Source organism: Vipera ursinii (genome assembly GCF_947247035.1).
Source record: "Vipera ursinii genome assembly, chromosome: 3".
Taxonomy (NCBI): domain Eukaryota; kingdom Metazoa; phylum Chordata; class Lepidosauria; order Squamata; family Viperidae; genus Vipera; species Vipera ursinii.
The window spans coordinates 24100375-24114088 of record NC_139516.1 but is presented as its reverse complement, the minus strand read 5'-3'; the positions used below and the strand labels follow the sequence as shown (position 1 = coordinate 24114088).

The following is a 13714-nucleotide window of genomic DNA, read 5'->3' as shown; positions in this document are numbered from 1 at the left end:
TGGGAAAGTAACAGTGGTCTGTGCACATCGGTATATAGTGATGCCTGCCACATGCTCATGGAAGCATCTTTGAATAATGCTGGCTCCCTTGGCTCAGAAACAGAGATGAGCACTGCTGCCTAGAATTAAAAACGACGGGACAAGGGAAATCTTCACACACATACACACAATTTTTTTAAGTGATAAGAGGGAGCCAATACTATACTTCATCCAGTGAAAAGGAATGGAATAGCTGTATGTTTCCAGGCACGAAATATGATTCAAATACTAAATAGTTTGGGCAGGAGAGACAATAGATTTTTAGCCAAAACCACAATATGTCATTAGTTCATTCCATTGTAAATGTCCAAGGCTAGTTACACTGGGAAAAGTTGTTCTTTATATTGGTTAAAAATAAACATGTGTGTACAAGGTTTTCAAAATCCATGGCTCAAAAGGGAGTTTAGTTGCTTCTTTATGAGTCCAGGCTATTTATGGGCTGTTTTTTTTAATGGGGAGGGATGACCCTTTTCTGTCGATCTTGACTGTCTTAGGCCCAATACCCTTCAATATATTCATCAATGATTTAGACAAGGGGATAGAAGGGGAACACATCAGATTTGTAGATGACAATAAACTGGTGGGAATAGCCAACACTCCAGAAGATAAGCCCAAGATACAGAAAGATCTCGATATACTTGAATCTGGCCCTATCTATCAAACTGAAATTCAATGTGGATAAAAGTAAACTTCTACATTTAGGCAAGAAAAACCAAGTGAATAGGTGTAGTATAGGTGGTACCTTGCTCGATAGTAGAAACTGTGAAAGGGATCTTGGAGTCCTAGTGGACAATCACTTAAATGTGAGCCAGCAGTGTGCTGCAGCTGCCAAAAAAGCCAAGTGCTAGGCTGCACTAACAGAGGGACAGAATCAGGATTATGTGAAGCATTAATGTCACTTTATAATGCCTTGGAAAAAGACCGTACTTGGAATATTGCGTTCAGTTTTGGTTGCCATGATATAAAAAAAGATGTTGAGATTCTAGAAAGAGTGCAGAGAAGAGTAACAAAGAAGATTAGGGGCATGGAGGCTAAAATATACACAACATGGTTGCAGGAATTGGATATGTCTAGTTTAATAAATGAGCTTTTGGGGGTGTGTTAAATGAACCCAGCATGCAAATCCAATCAGTTTTTAAGACAGATTTCTCCTATTCAGTGTCTTTTGGTTGTGTTGTAATAGAACTCCCATTTTCAGCAATCTCATCTAACTGAGAAGCCCTGCTGAATTTTCGAAGGAGCGTGTTCTTCTAAATTGTTGCACAATTGTTTTTCCTTTTCTACCCTTATCCTAATTCAATCACAGTTTTTAATATATGGTTTACATCCCAGATTTCATTGCAGATTCAATAAAGGTCTATTCAGAGAGTGGTTACTGGAGCTCACCCTTAACCCTTTTTATATTACCTGCTTCTGCAAGGAAAGAATTAGCCTTCTGTATATTTTGTAAAACCAACACAGCTTTAGGTATTATGCAAGTTCCCCCCCCCCCCTTATAAGCAACTTAGTGTATCTCCCTGTTAGTGTATCTCCCTCTATGCATGTTGGCAGAATGATTTTAATTTTTTTAAAGAAAAAAAATAGATTTGTTAAAACAGGAAATGGAATATACAGGAAATGTCTATATCAAGTGCCCCCCAACTTCTTTCAGTAAATGAACGTTCAATAGTAGTTACTTCAGACAAAGACAGGAACATTTTCCAAACTACATTCCCAGAGATAACATGAATACAGGGAAATAGATCTAATTGTGACCTTGCAAATACCTGAGAATGTGAAAGGATGGTAATGGGAAGATCCTGGAAACTCAAGGTTAGGTGAATAGACTATCTGGGATTTTCCCTTAGGCTTGCTTTTGGACATTTGCAGCATTATTTCCTCTTTTTTAATTTTTTTTATTTAAAACTCACTCTGACATTGTTCATTAGTAACAAACATGGTTAATTTACATACATGCATTATCCAAATGTGAAAATCCTCTTCCCTCTCTCTTCCTCCCTATGGAGCTGCCACTCCATTTGGAATTAAACTGTTTTGCATAATTGTGCAAATTATGCAAAACTCCAGAAATGGTTCCATGATAACATAGATTGTTATGTGCAGATTGCTATGTGCAGATTGCTATGTGTTTCAATGTTACATAGAGTAGATGAGAGCCATGCCATAGCTTGGCTTGGCCACATGTTATTAATGAAAATAAAAAATACTTTAGCTTTAAAATTCACAAACCCTATTGGAAAAGAAAGATGAATACAAGATTAATTCCTTTTTCAGAAGCCTTGTAAACTTTGATTAAAAACTAAAGGACACTAAATACAACTCTGTGACTTAAATACAAAGGAAATTGGACATACATTTCTACCAGCTTACAGCAAAATCCTTTTGATCCCTGCTCTTCTATGTTATTTGCACACATGGAAAATCAGAGAAAATCAAAATATCAAAGTGGTTAGTTGCAGTGATACCCCAAAAATGCAATGAAAAAAGTAACCATCAAAATATATTTGATATTCATCAAACCATGGTATGTACCATTATTTAAAAATAGCACTACCTTTAAATCTGATGATGAAAAATTGGAATATAAATGCATTGAATACTAAACCTAAATAATGAATAGCTGACTTTCAAGATATGTTAAATTACATTTCCTCCATCTTTTTAAATCTCTTGCTAAATGCCCCTATATTGTACCTGGCATGGCAAATGAAAGATAATTCTTCAAACATCTAATGAGGTTTATTTTAGTTTGATGGTCAGTTCAGAACATAATTGGCTGTGTAAATAAATATTACATAGCTGTGGCTGTGTGATATTAAATATAGGCAAAACAGAGATTCAGACAGAAATTCGTTGTGGTGTATCATAGAAAGCAGAAAGCAGAGATATTAATGACATTTTGGAAACTTTCCCAAATCATCATGTACAATTATGGACTACAAGAATAAAAGTTGAGAAGAAACTAGTTTCTCTCCCTCTCCCCCCCCCACCTCCCCGCCCAATACACACAAAATGTCCTGGATGAACTAATAGTCTTCACTGAAATCTGTAAAGGCTAGGGCCATGGGTAGGGAACCTTGGCTCTTTTATGACTTGAGGACTTCAACTCCCAGCATGTCTAGCTCAGGAATTCTGGGAGTTGAAGTCCACGAGTCATAAAAGAGCCAAGGTTGCCTACCCCTGGTAGGCTGTAGGAATCTTCAGTGCAGTTTCAACAGGCTCTAAATAGAATAACCCCTGGAGGCCAATAGTAAAATAAATTTTGTTTTGCTGAAGTACTGCCAAAATTTATTACTATTTCTTGATTGTGTAAGATTTTAGTATTTTTTTTCTCCTTTTTGGCTACCAAATGAGATTGTGTAAAGGCATCTAGGGACAACAAGATGTGTCTGCTGCCTATTCATTTTTCAACAAGCTGACACCGTTTGTATCTTTGTATTTGGGTTTCGATTCAGTTGGAAGATTAATCCGTCTTCTAATTCTTTTCCAGTTAGGATTTGTACTTTCTCTTCACGTAGTTGATTTATTTTTATTCTCATTTATTTCAGTTGATTCCTTTTCTTCCATACAATTTTTTCCCTATGAGGTCAATTCTTGACCTCACTAACAAATGCTCTATCTTAACACTCCGAACCTCTCATCATCCAAATATACTTCATTACTTCTTCCAGACTTCATTATAAACTGGCAAAGCAATCATGGCTTTTGTTTTATACTGATTCTTTTGACATCTATGTATATCAAAGATTTTTAGTTAAACCATTCATAACCACTTTTTATTATTTCCATTTTTGGAAGATACTTATCAGTCACCATTCTAATTCATTCTAGGGTTTCTGAATGGCTGATTCACTTTCTCTTTTCCTGATTCCACCCGTCCATCCATTCATGTCACTCAGCAAAATCATGTTTTCCCCTTGATCAGAAGGTGTCTGCAATCCCCCACCCCACTCTTTTCTTTTACATTATCACCATTCGCTAGATTAGAGTATGACATGGCAACTGTCATCAGTTTATCAATGTGTATTTTTATATGCACCTAGATGACACCAATTCATACCTTCTGACATACAGTTTAGACCTTTTGTTCATAATTAAACCTACATTTTTATACACACAAACACTTCACTTTTATTAAAGTTTGTTAGATTTGAATTTTGTAGACTCACACCATGTCTATTTTTCGATCTTTAATTTGTTGTTCTGCTCTTCACCATTTATTTGTCTTGGATTCCAAGTCTCAATCTTCTTTATTTATTTATTTATTAGTTTTTATAAACCGCCCTTCTCCCGAGGGACTCGGGGCGGTGTACAGAGGAAGGAATGTATACAGATTGAACAATAAAATAATAAGAAACAATAGTGAAAACAAACTGGGACCCCAATTAACGCTATCATGCCAGGCCGGACTGCTGGAACAGGAAAGTTTTTAAGTCGCGTCGGAAGGTACGGAGGTCGGGGGCCATCCGGATTTCGGTTGGTAAGCTGTTCCAGAGGGCTGGCGCACCCACTGAGAATGCCCTCCTCTTTATGCTATGCTCATGACCAGATGCCATCATAGCTTATTGTAATCTAGTATACAGTACACTAGATTACAAGTCTTAGTCCTACCCAAGGCACATAAACTCTTCTTTGCTAGTAATGAGGGTAATCCTGATAAATTCTGATGCATTTTGGCCAGTAAACCATATATAAAATTACCGCCCAGTTTTATTCCAAACATCCTCACTCTATTCTGTGCAAATTAGGATCACTAATCTAGAGACTGTTTTTCAAACCAACATATTATCACACATATCATCAGCTAGGAGAGATAGGCACTTGACTGATATACTTAGGATTGTCCAGAAAAGTATGATTTTTGGAATTTATAAAATACCTTACAATTGCAGTAGAATAGGAGAGAGCTGGGATAAAAAATATTAGAATCTTTGCAAGAATATTCAAAGTCTTCTGAAATCCCTCTTTGTATCTAAAGAATTTGGATCAATTTTAGCATAGTTTTAGTTTAAATGTCTTAGTGGTATAGAGCACTGTTTTTAATCTTTCCCCATGGGAATAGATTTGGAGCTACTTTAAACAGACTGGTTCAAAATCTGGAGATGTCTGCTCTTGCTCTGTAATACATAAAAGGTAAAATGATCTCTCTGCTTTATAAAGAGCTTTTTGTTCAAGACTCTCTCATCACCAGCTATGACTGCAAGGAGCTGTGTCAAGAACTGAACCACGGGTTCCATGTGGGAAACTATTTGTTACTGTGTTAAGGACAAAGACATATTCATGTTTCAATTATTCTGGATTGGTTTGTTGGCTGGTAATGAGGACCTGATCAAAGACTAATGGAAAAATGATTAGTAGCCCAGTAGGAAATATTTTGCTGAGAGCCATTCTTTTCCCAGGGTGTCACACAGAGAAGCTAAGAAGATAAAATAGTCACCAAACCTCCTACAGGTGCAAACTTGTTTGGTTATTTTCTTGCTTTGACAACATGGTTTCTCACACTGAGTGCTCAGAAGTCCTGGGAAAAGCAGGTCTTTCTGTTGAATGTAGTACAGGTAGTCCTCGACCCAAAGAGGACCTTCATTTAGTGACCATTTGAACTTACAATGACACTGAAAAAAGTGAGTTATGACCAATCCTTGCACTTATAACGTTCACAGCATCTCCATGGCCACATGATCAAAATGGTGGGCTCTTGGCAACTGGCATGTATTTATGATGGTTGCAGTGTCCTTGGGTCACATGATCACTATTTTTGACCTTACCAGCTGGCTCCCAGCAAGCACAGTCAATGGGGGAAGCTGGATTTGCTTAATGACAGCCTGATTCACTTAACAACTGCAGTGATTTACTTAAATGGGGCAAAACAGATCATAGCATTGGGCACAGCTCACTTAGCAGCTGCCTTACTTAACAGTGGAAATTCTGGTCCCAAGTGTGATCATAAATAATTGCCATATTTTGAGCCAGACCTTGGATTAATTTAGTAATTGGCAACTGTAGCATTCTGTATTATATTGAAATATAACTTTCAGGATCCTTCTCTATTAATCATGCCAACTACACTTGCTGGATTTTACAGTTCAACAATATCTGGAGTGCCTGAGATGGCCCAGTGCTGTTGACTTTGACTGGTGAAGTTTTAAGTAGGATTTTTTCTCTCCTGATTTTATCTATTTTTGCTATAGATGGAGTCTGGAATTTTTGACATGTCTGATGTGCTCAGAACCATTCCAAATATTTCCAAATATTTCCAGGCAGACTCTTTGCAATCTGATCTGAACGAAGTGGATTACATGTTATTCCCCTGTTCTTTCATTATATAATCCGTTCTCCAGTGACCTATAGCCCTCTTAGCTTATTACACTTTTTTTAAAAAAAATATTTCTTTAAAAATTATAACAGAAAAAGTTTTTAAAAACCCAAAACATACATATTCCATTACATTGGCCATTTGTATGACCAATGCAGCACTAATATAATGTAATATATATATTTCTCACACCATATGGGAAAGAAACCAAAAGCCAACAAAAACTCCATATGTCAGCATATTTAATTCCTACCTTCAGAAAGCCAGTGAAATTTTAATATTGATAATTTTAGGTTAATGTCATTGGACATGTAATCTGGGTCACTTTCCATTTATAACTTATACATGGTGGACCTCTTCACCTCAGAAGCTTTGTTTAAGACTGTGGCCATTATAATGCAAACCTATCAGTCTCAAGTAGAGTTGTAGCTGAATTTTAGTGCACTGTGATACCTAAGGTGTTGGACATGGGCAAAGGACCTAGGTTTAAGACACCTTCAACGAGAGCTCCTAGGGTGACTTTGGGCCAGTCATTCTCCTTCCGCTGAACCTACTTCACAGAATTTGAGGAGATAAAATTGAGTTCTCAGAGTCAGTCAATCAGTCAACCCATCCATCCATCCTAACTGAAATTAAAAAGCTTCCTCAAGCTTAAGTTCAAATGTATCTTGCAAACTCAATCAGATGCTTCTTGTTCTGTTCTGCAGAGATTCTTTCAGTCTTTTCTCATATAAATTGCTTTGCCTGCCAATATCCTCCATAAAATATTACATCTCAAGTTGAGGATTGTACAATATTTTTCAAATTTGCTAAGAGTGCAATATCAAGAGAAAGAAACCTTTGATTATGCTGGGTAGGAATTTGCAGAGTTGGAGTCGTAACAATCAGGAGACAAAGAGTTGATGTCTCTGGTTGTCCTAAAGGATTTCAACTGGAATATTCAAAGCATTTCTGATAACAGGGAGCCAGAATAACAATAACAAGAGGAATTATTACTTGGCAGGCTGTGTTGAAACCCAAAGCAACAGCTTTTGCTGAAACTCAGTACGTGACCAATAGTTCATATATGAAACTTGGGAAGGAAGAGAGCAAGATATTAGTAAGCAGAATTGAGTTTCATATTGGCTTACCTGGCTCCATTACGTGATGATGGATCCCTTTTTGGTTGTGATTACAGTATTCTAGGAAGTGAAAGGCATCAGCTGGGTCTTCTGTTCGGTCTTTGTTCTCCTGTTTGCTTGTTTTTATACACTTACAGTAAACTGCAGGTAGAGATAAGGTTTTCGAATGATTCCAGTCATGTCTTGCACTAGGCTATATATCTCCTGGCTAGTTTTCATGTGAGCACAAATATATTATTACCATTTAGATTACAAAGGTCTTTGCTCTAAACAAACAACCAGTTGTGAGCACCTTGGCGCTAGAGCAAAATGTCTTTCATTTTGTTTTTTTTAAGTCCCAAGGCCTTCTGCTTGGATGCTAGGTTTTCAGTGCTGCTCAGTATTTGCACTTCCTTTCCCCAGCTGTTCTCTAATTGCTGATTTCCCACAGACATTCTGCTACCTTTGCCAGCAGGCATAATAGTGGATAAAATGGGTAAGATTACCACTTAAACTGGTTGCAGATTATTACATGACAAACTTGGGAGCTGGATTAAAAGTTTGCAGTGGGCTTCATTCTGTCCCCTGCAGTTTTCTGTTCATGTTTCTTCTGCTTCTAAGGCCAAATGGTTCCAATCTATGCATGTTTGTGTCCCTCTTTACCTGGAGTTACACACACCAGGCAATAAACTGAGCTTCAGCAAAAGGTTTTGTCATGACTGTGAAATCTATAAAAATCGCCAAAGTATTGCACATCCCCAATCTTGTGCTGCTGGTGCATAGAATAACAGAATTGGAAGGGACTTTGGAAGTCTTCTAGTCCACTCCTCCCTGCTCACGCAGGAGCCCCTATACCATTTCAGACAAGTGGCTGTCCAGTCTCTTCTTAAAAGCCTCCCAGAACTTCTGAAGGCAAACTGTTCCACTGGTTGATTGTTCTCACTGTTAATAAATTTCTCCTTAGTTCTAGGTTGCTTCTCTACTTGATTAGATTCCATCCATTGCTTCTTGTCCTGCTTTCAGGTGCTTTGGAGAATAGCTTGACTCCCTCTTCTTTGTGGCAGCCCCCAAGATATTGGAACACTGCTATCATGCCACCTCTTGTCTTTCTCTTCATTAAACTAGACATACCCAATTCCAGCAACCACTTTTTATATATTTTAGCCTCCAGTCCCCTAATCATCTTTGTTGCTCTTCTCTGTTCTCTTTCTAGAGTCTCTACCATGATACCAAGTGTGGCCTACATGATATTTTCCACTCCCCTTCTCCTTTTTTCCACAAGCAAGAGTGAAAAACAATGAATGAGTTCTAAGTTTCTAGATTTTTCTTAATATAAGGAGAAATAAAAATATGCTACTAAGTCCTTGCGATAACAATGGTCTTCTGCATTGCCACTACAGGCTTATCACTGCTTTCCCCCACTCCTATCAAAAGGAAGAAAAAAAAACATAAGATGTGAACAAAAACAAAATTGTCTTCAGCAGGAGACAATAATATTCTGCATCAGGGGTCCTTTAAGCTAAGTTACTGTTTCTAATCTTGGCAACTTGAATGTGACAAGATGTGCTAAGATTGGGAAATACTAGGCCATTTGCTGACCAAAAGAGTGTGTGAACCCACATTTAAACCTAAACCATATGGTTTTGATTTGGTCTTGTAGCTCTTCAATTCATTCTGAGTATATAAGTGTTCAGTTTAATAAGATTTGTTTTTTGTACTGTGTGACTGTTGTCATATAAAAGAATTGTACCATGAACCCATTTCATTGTTATCTGATTTTCCAATTTAGATAGATACTGCTGCTTAGGCAGACATAATGTTTCCTCTTGGATCCTTATCCTATAAAATGCATCATCCTGTATATAAGTGAGTGGGGTTTTTTTGAAAACGTACATTGATACCACACACACACACACACACACACACACACACACATTCGGTATATGTATTTTGTGAAAGCACAAGCCTGAGGTGATACATGCAGCTTCTTACCCAAGGACTGTGCTCATGAATTGGGTTACGTCACCTCAAATTTGTTGTAGACAGCAGTACACTGCTTTTTCAACTATCACTGTTTTACCCTGAGTTAAAAAAAACACTGAGAATAATTTCTGTTTATTTATGTTGAGAGCCTTTGGCTTCAACTACTGCTCAGAACAGAACTGGATTCATGCATCAGCCCTCAGGGAGTCTTTTAGTTCCTGCTAAATAGAAATGGTCAATTTTCTTAACTGAAATTTGTAAGCTTTCTAGGCTTAATTTTTGGCTCTGACACAAAATTGAGCTGGAAATTTTGTAAAGGCATGAACAAGACATTTTTGGTGTTGGGGAAGAGAAATGGCTGACATGGAGAATATTATATATATATTATATATATACAGACAAAAGAGGCCTTTAGTAAAATAGGGTAATTATGCCCCAGTTTTTAGGAGTATGAAAGTAGCATAAAGTGACAAGGTATAAAATGGTTTAGAATGAATAACTGAAATCTTGTTTAGCTTGCAGTTTTCTGGAGGGTTAAATCAATTTTATGGGTATGGGGTGGAAATCTACAGAATAAATTTGTAAAATTTGTTTAGATTTGTTCATAATAAATATCCACCTTATCTGAGGAGAATTTTTTAAAATTAAGTGACTGTATTTGTCCCTTGAAACAGATTAATTTAATGCCCTTCCTTTCTGAAAAGCAATATCATTAATTAGTAACAGTTTTTAAAAAATTGTAAGGAGATACACATATTCTTGAAAGGAAACATTATAAAATCAAAGCTTTTGCAACCAGTACATAAATAACATTGCCTGACACTGTTTTTTCTTGGTCTGATGGGTGACTTGAGGGTGCTTGCTGTTATTATTATTCATATTATTAGTTAGATTTATATCCTGCCTTTTTTCAAAGAATTCAGGATTAGGTACATAACATCATTTTTTTTTCAATTTCTCCCTACAACAACGGACTTGTTGTGCCCAGTTACATTTGTGGAACTTGACTCTCTCCAGGACTAATACAACTTAATAATTACATTATGTTCTAGTTTCTTTGCTTTTTGATTAGCATGATACATGCACCCACCCATTAATATATATACCACTTAATAAGTTCTGGCTACAACAGTGTATCTCCATAACTGAGTTTAACGTTGGCATATGGGAGCATTTCTGTATTATTATTCTGTATTATTGGTCAGGAATCTGCAACAGTTGAACACAACACAAAAAGACCTTTATGACAAGAATTGGAACAAGTGCTCACAACTGATTGCTTATTTAAAGCAAGGAGCAGAATGAGTTACTTATATCTTGTCATAAAAACAAAGACTGGAATAAAAGAAGCTGAAGAAAGATAGAACTTAAGACATAGAACATAAGAAGGATTTTACAGGATCAGGCCAAAAGTCCAGATAGTCCAGAATTCTGTCTTATGGTGGCCAGGCAGATGCATATAAGAAGCTCACAAACTAGAGACATTAGAAATGTAGACACTCCATTAAAAAAAATAATCTATATAATTCTAAGGATAAATAATATTGCTTATTTATAATACCCCATTTTATGAGGTTTTATATGACTTCTGCACCCATTACACAGCATCTATATCCTCTGTGATGTTTCTACTTACATTGGCCACGAGGAGGCAGTTTATGACCTGTTTCATTCTCTCTCAGTAAGATTTCTCCAGAATGACAAAGCTGAGGAAAAAAGTAGCTTCTGCTTGCCACACTCCCTTTTGAAAACAGAAGGAAAACACTACATTTTTTTAGCATAGTCTCATAGAATTCCACTGCTCTTTTCTAGAGTCTCCCTGCATCATTTACTAAGTGGGAACATTGTATTACAAAGTCCTCTGGTGGATAGAGCAAATGCTGTTATTCCTTTAGCATTTTGAATGTCTGGCTCATTAGAAAGTTGACTCTTCACCACTCCTATCCCATAAGCCTTTTCAGTCTCCATGTTACAGAAATCTATTTCTGTAACAGCAGTAACAGTCTGAAGATCTGGCTCTGCTGGCTGGCTTGGGGACCAAATAAAAGAGTACCACACTGGAGGTGGCCAGTAGAATGACAGCAAACCATACCTCTTCCTTCACTTTCTGCATCTGCACCCACCCATCTTTTGTTCCCATATTGCTGTATTCTCATTGTTTTTCATTGTTTACTCTAGTGTTCCTTTGCTAACTGTTATGTTTTACACTTCTTTCCTTTCTCTGTTTTTATTGTTGTAAGCCACCTGGAGTAGCCCCATGATGATATAGGTGGCAAATAAATTTAATAAATAAATAAATAATTCTTAAGGCTTTTCTGGACAAAATGTTGGGAAACGTTGTTGCCGTTGTGGAATCTCTGAAGGCTCAAGGCTGCTTTCTTTAAAATGAAATTGCATGTTCATAGCACTTAGACCTCAAAAATTGTTGTTGAAAAAATTGTAATAATCTGTGCTAATCTGGTGGTTTTCGTTGCAGTTATTGCTGTGGGGATTTGCGTGCCCTCCAGGCCAGTACGTTTCCTTCAGATATCCAGAGCTGGATCATGGGAGGGAGATGCCCTTTCATGCATCTTGCTTCCTTTCATTTTTAGAACGCTAAATACTTGAAATGAACTTATTATTATTTTTCTTTAAATATCACAGGTAATTATTGTGAAACCTATGAGGTGCCCTTGAAATCAAGTGCCAGTCTCCCTAAATATACTTCTGGGCCAAACAGGCAAGTTTTGCCAGCATTACCAACTGAGGCCAGAATATTGGGAAGATCCTTGGCACCTTTTCATCAATATCTTTACATTAATATCTAGAGTTTATTATTTATTTTCCAGAGCTCTAAATCTATAATATTACCCATGTTAGTTAAATTACTACACTTTAGTACTTTGCTATTACTGCATTTGTTAGTTTCCTTAAATCATCTAGGATCTTCCACATTTAGAAGTCACCACGCTGAAAAATATGCTATTGATTAGACATCTTGTTTTGAATTATTCAGAAAGATCTGTTTCTACTAATATCCTTTCTTTCCCTGTGGTTTATGTCAACTGGGTTAGGGTGTTTCAGAATATCCTGAATGTGACTAGAGATAAGTGAAATTGTTAGTTGGGATTTGGTGAACTGCTCATTTCCCCAATATTCTAAATTGTGAAAATATGATGGCTTGTTGACCTCCCTGAATAAACCATATGCGTACCATGGATATTCTATTTACTTGCTTCTTGGGCCATACAGTACACAGAACCATAAACTAACCGCCCAGGGTTGGCTTGCACAACATAGTAGTCTAAAATGTATATTTTGGCATGTTGTACAAAACAGTAATAGAGAGAGGAGTTTGGGGAAAGGAATATTTTATTTCAATAAATTATTCTGGTTTATATTCTGAAATGAAGTTCATTAATATGCAGTTGGGCTCTCCATCAGAAAGCCACAATGTTCTCTTGTTTTGCTAGATGATGAAGAATTTTAATATAATATAGCAGGAGAAATACCACGAAACCACCCATTGGTATAACTGCTTTAACATTAAGAATAGTTTCAACTTAGTATTTCTAATACCAAAATTTACAAAACTGCTAAAATTACATGGACACTTGCCTTATGTATCCCAAAGAACTGAAGCACTGCTCTAGACTCTCAGAACGCTGGATAATTTAGAACAAAGTAACTTAAGAATAAGTGCTATATGCTCTGTAGTTTACCATTGAATAATCAACTTTAAAATGACCTTTTACTTTCAAACCAGGTTATCTATATTGAGATTTAAAGCTAGATAACTAATCTTCAAAAAATAAATAAATTTGTGAACAACTGGATGTGAAAGTAATATTATAAATTTTTATCAGATTACAAAAAAACATATCAAAGGAATCTGTTGACTAATACATTTTGAGGGTGAAGGGTCACCTCACCCTACACCCGAGCTCCAGATATTTACTATTATTGTGAACTAATATATTTTATTAAAAGGCTTATTTAATTCCATTATGAGAAACTCACAGGCACAAAAAGGCTTCAGGCAACCTCGGAAGATCCCAACAAACACAATAGGCTTTTAATGCATTATAATTATTAACTTGTAAGGTATTAATAATCAGTCTCACATGCAACCTGCACTCGCATAGCCATTTGGTCTTTCCCTCCCTCCCCAATTACCCAATTTAAATCCTGCATCAGTTTAGCCACTCTGTATATTGGATGAACCCATAGTTTACAAAAATCACATGCCTTGTAGTAAAATGTATTAGTTTGAAATGGTTCTACTAAACTCCTGATTTTT

The 13714-nt window shown here is 36.6% G+C and overlaps 1 protein-coding gene across 1 annotated transcript in view; it reads right to left on the bottom strand.

Moving 5' to 3' along the window:
- Positions 1–13714, bottom strand: part of LOC310638086 (uncharacterized protein) — an 880437-nt gene that overhangs the window by 210487 nt on the left and 656236 nt on the right. The gene's annotated exons all lie outside the window — the stretch shown is intronic.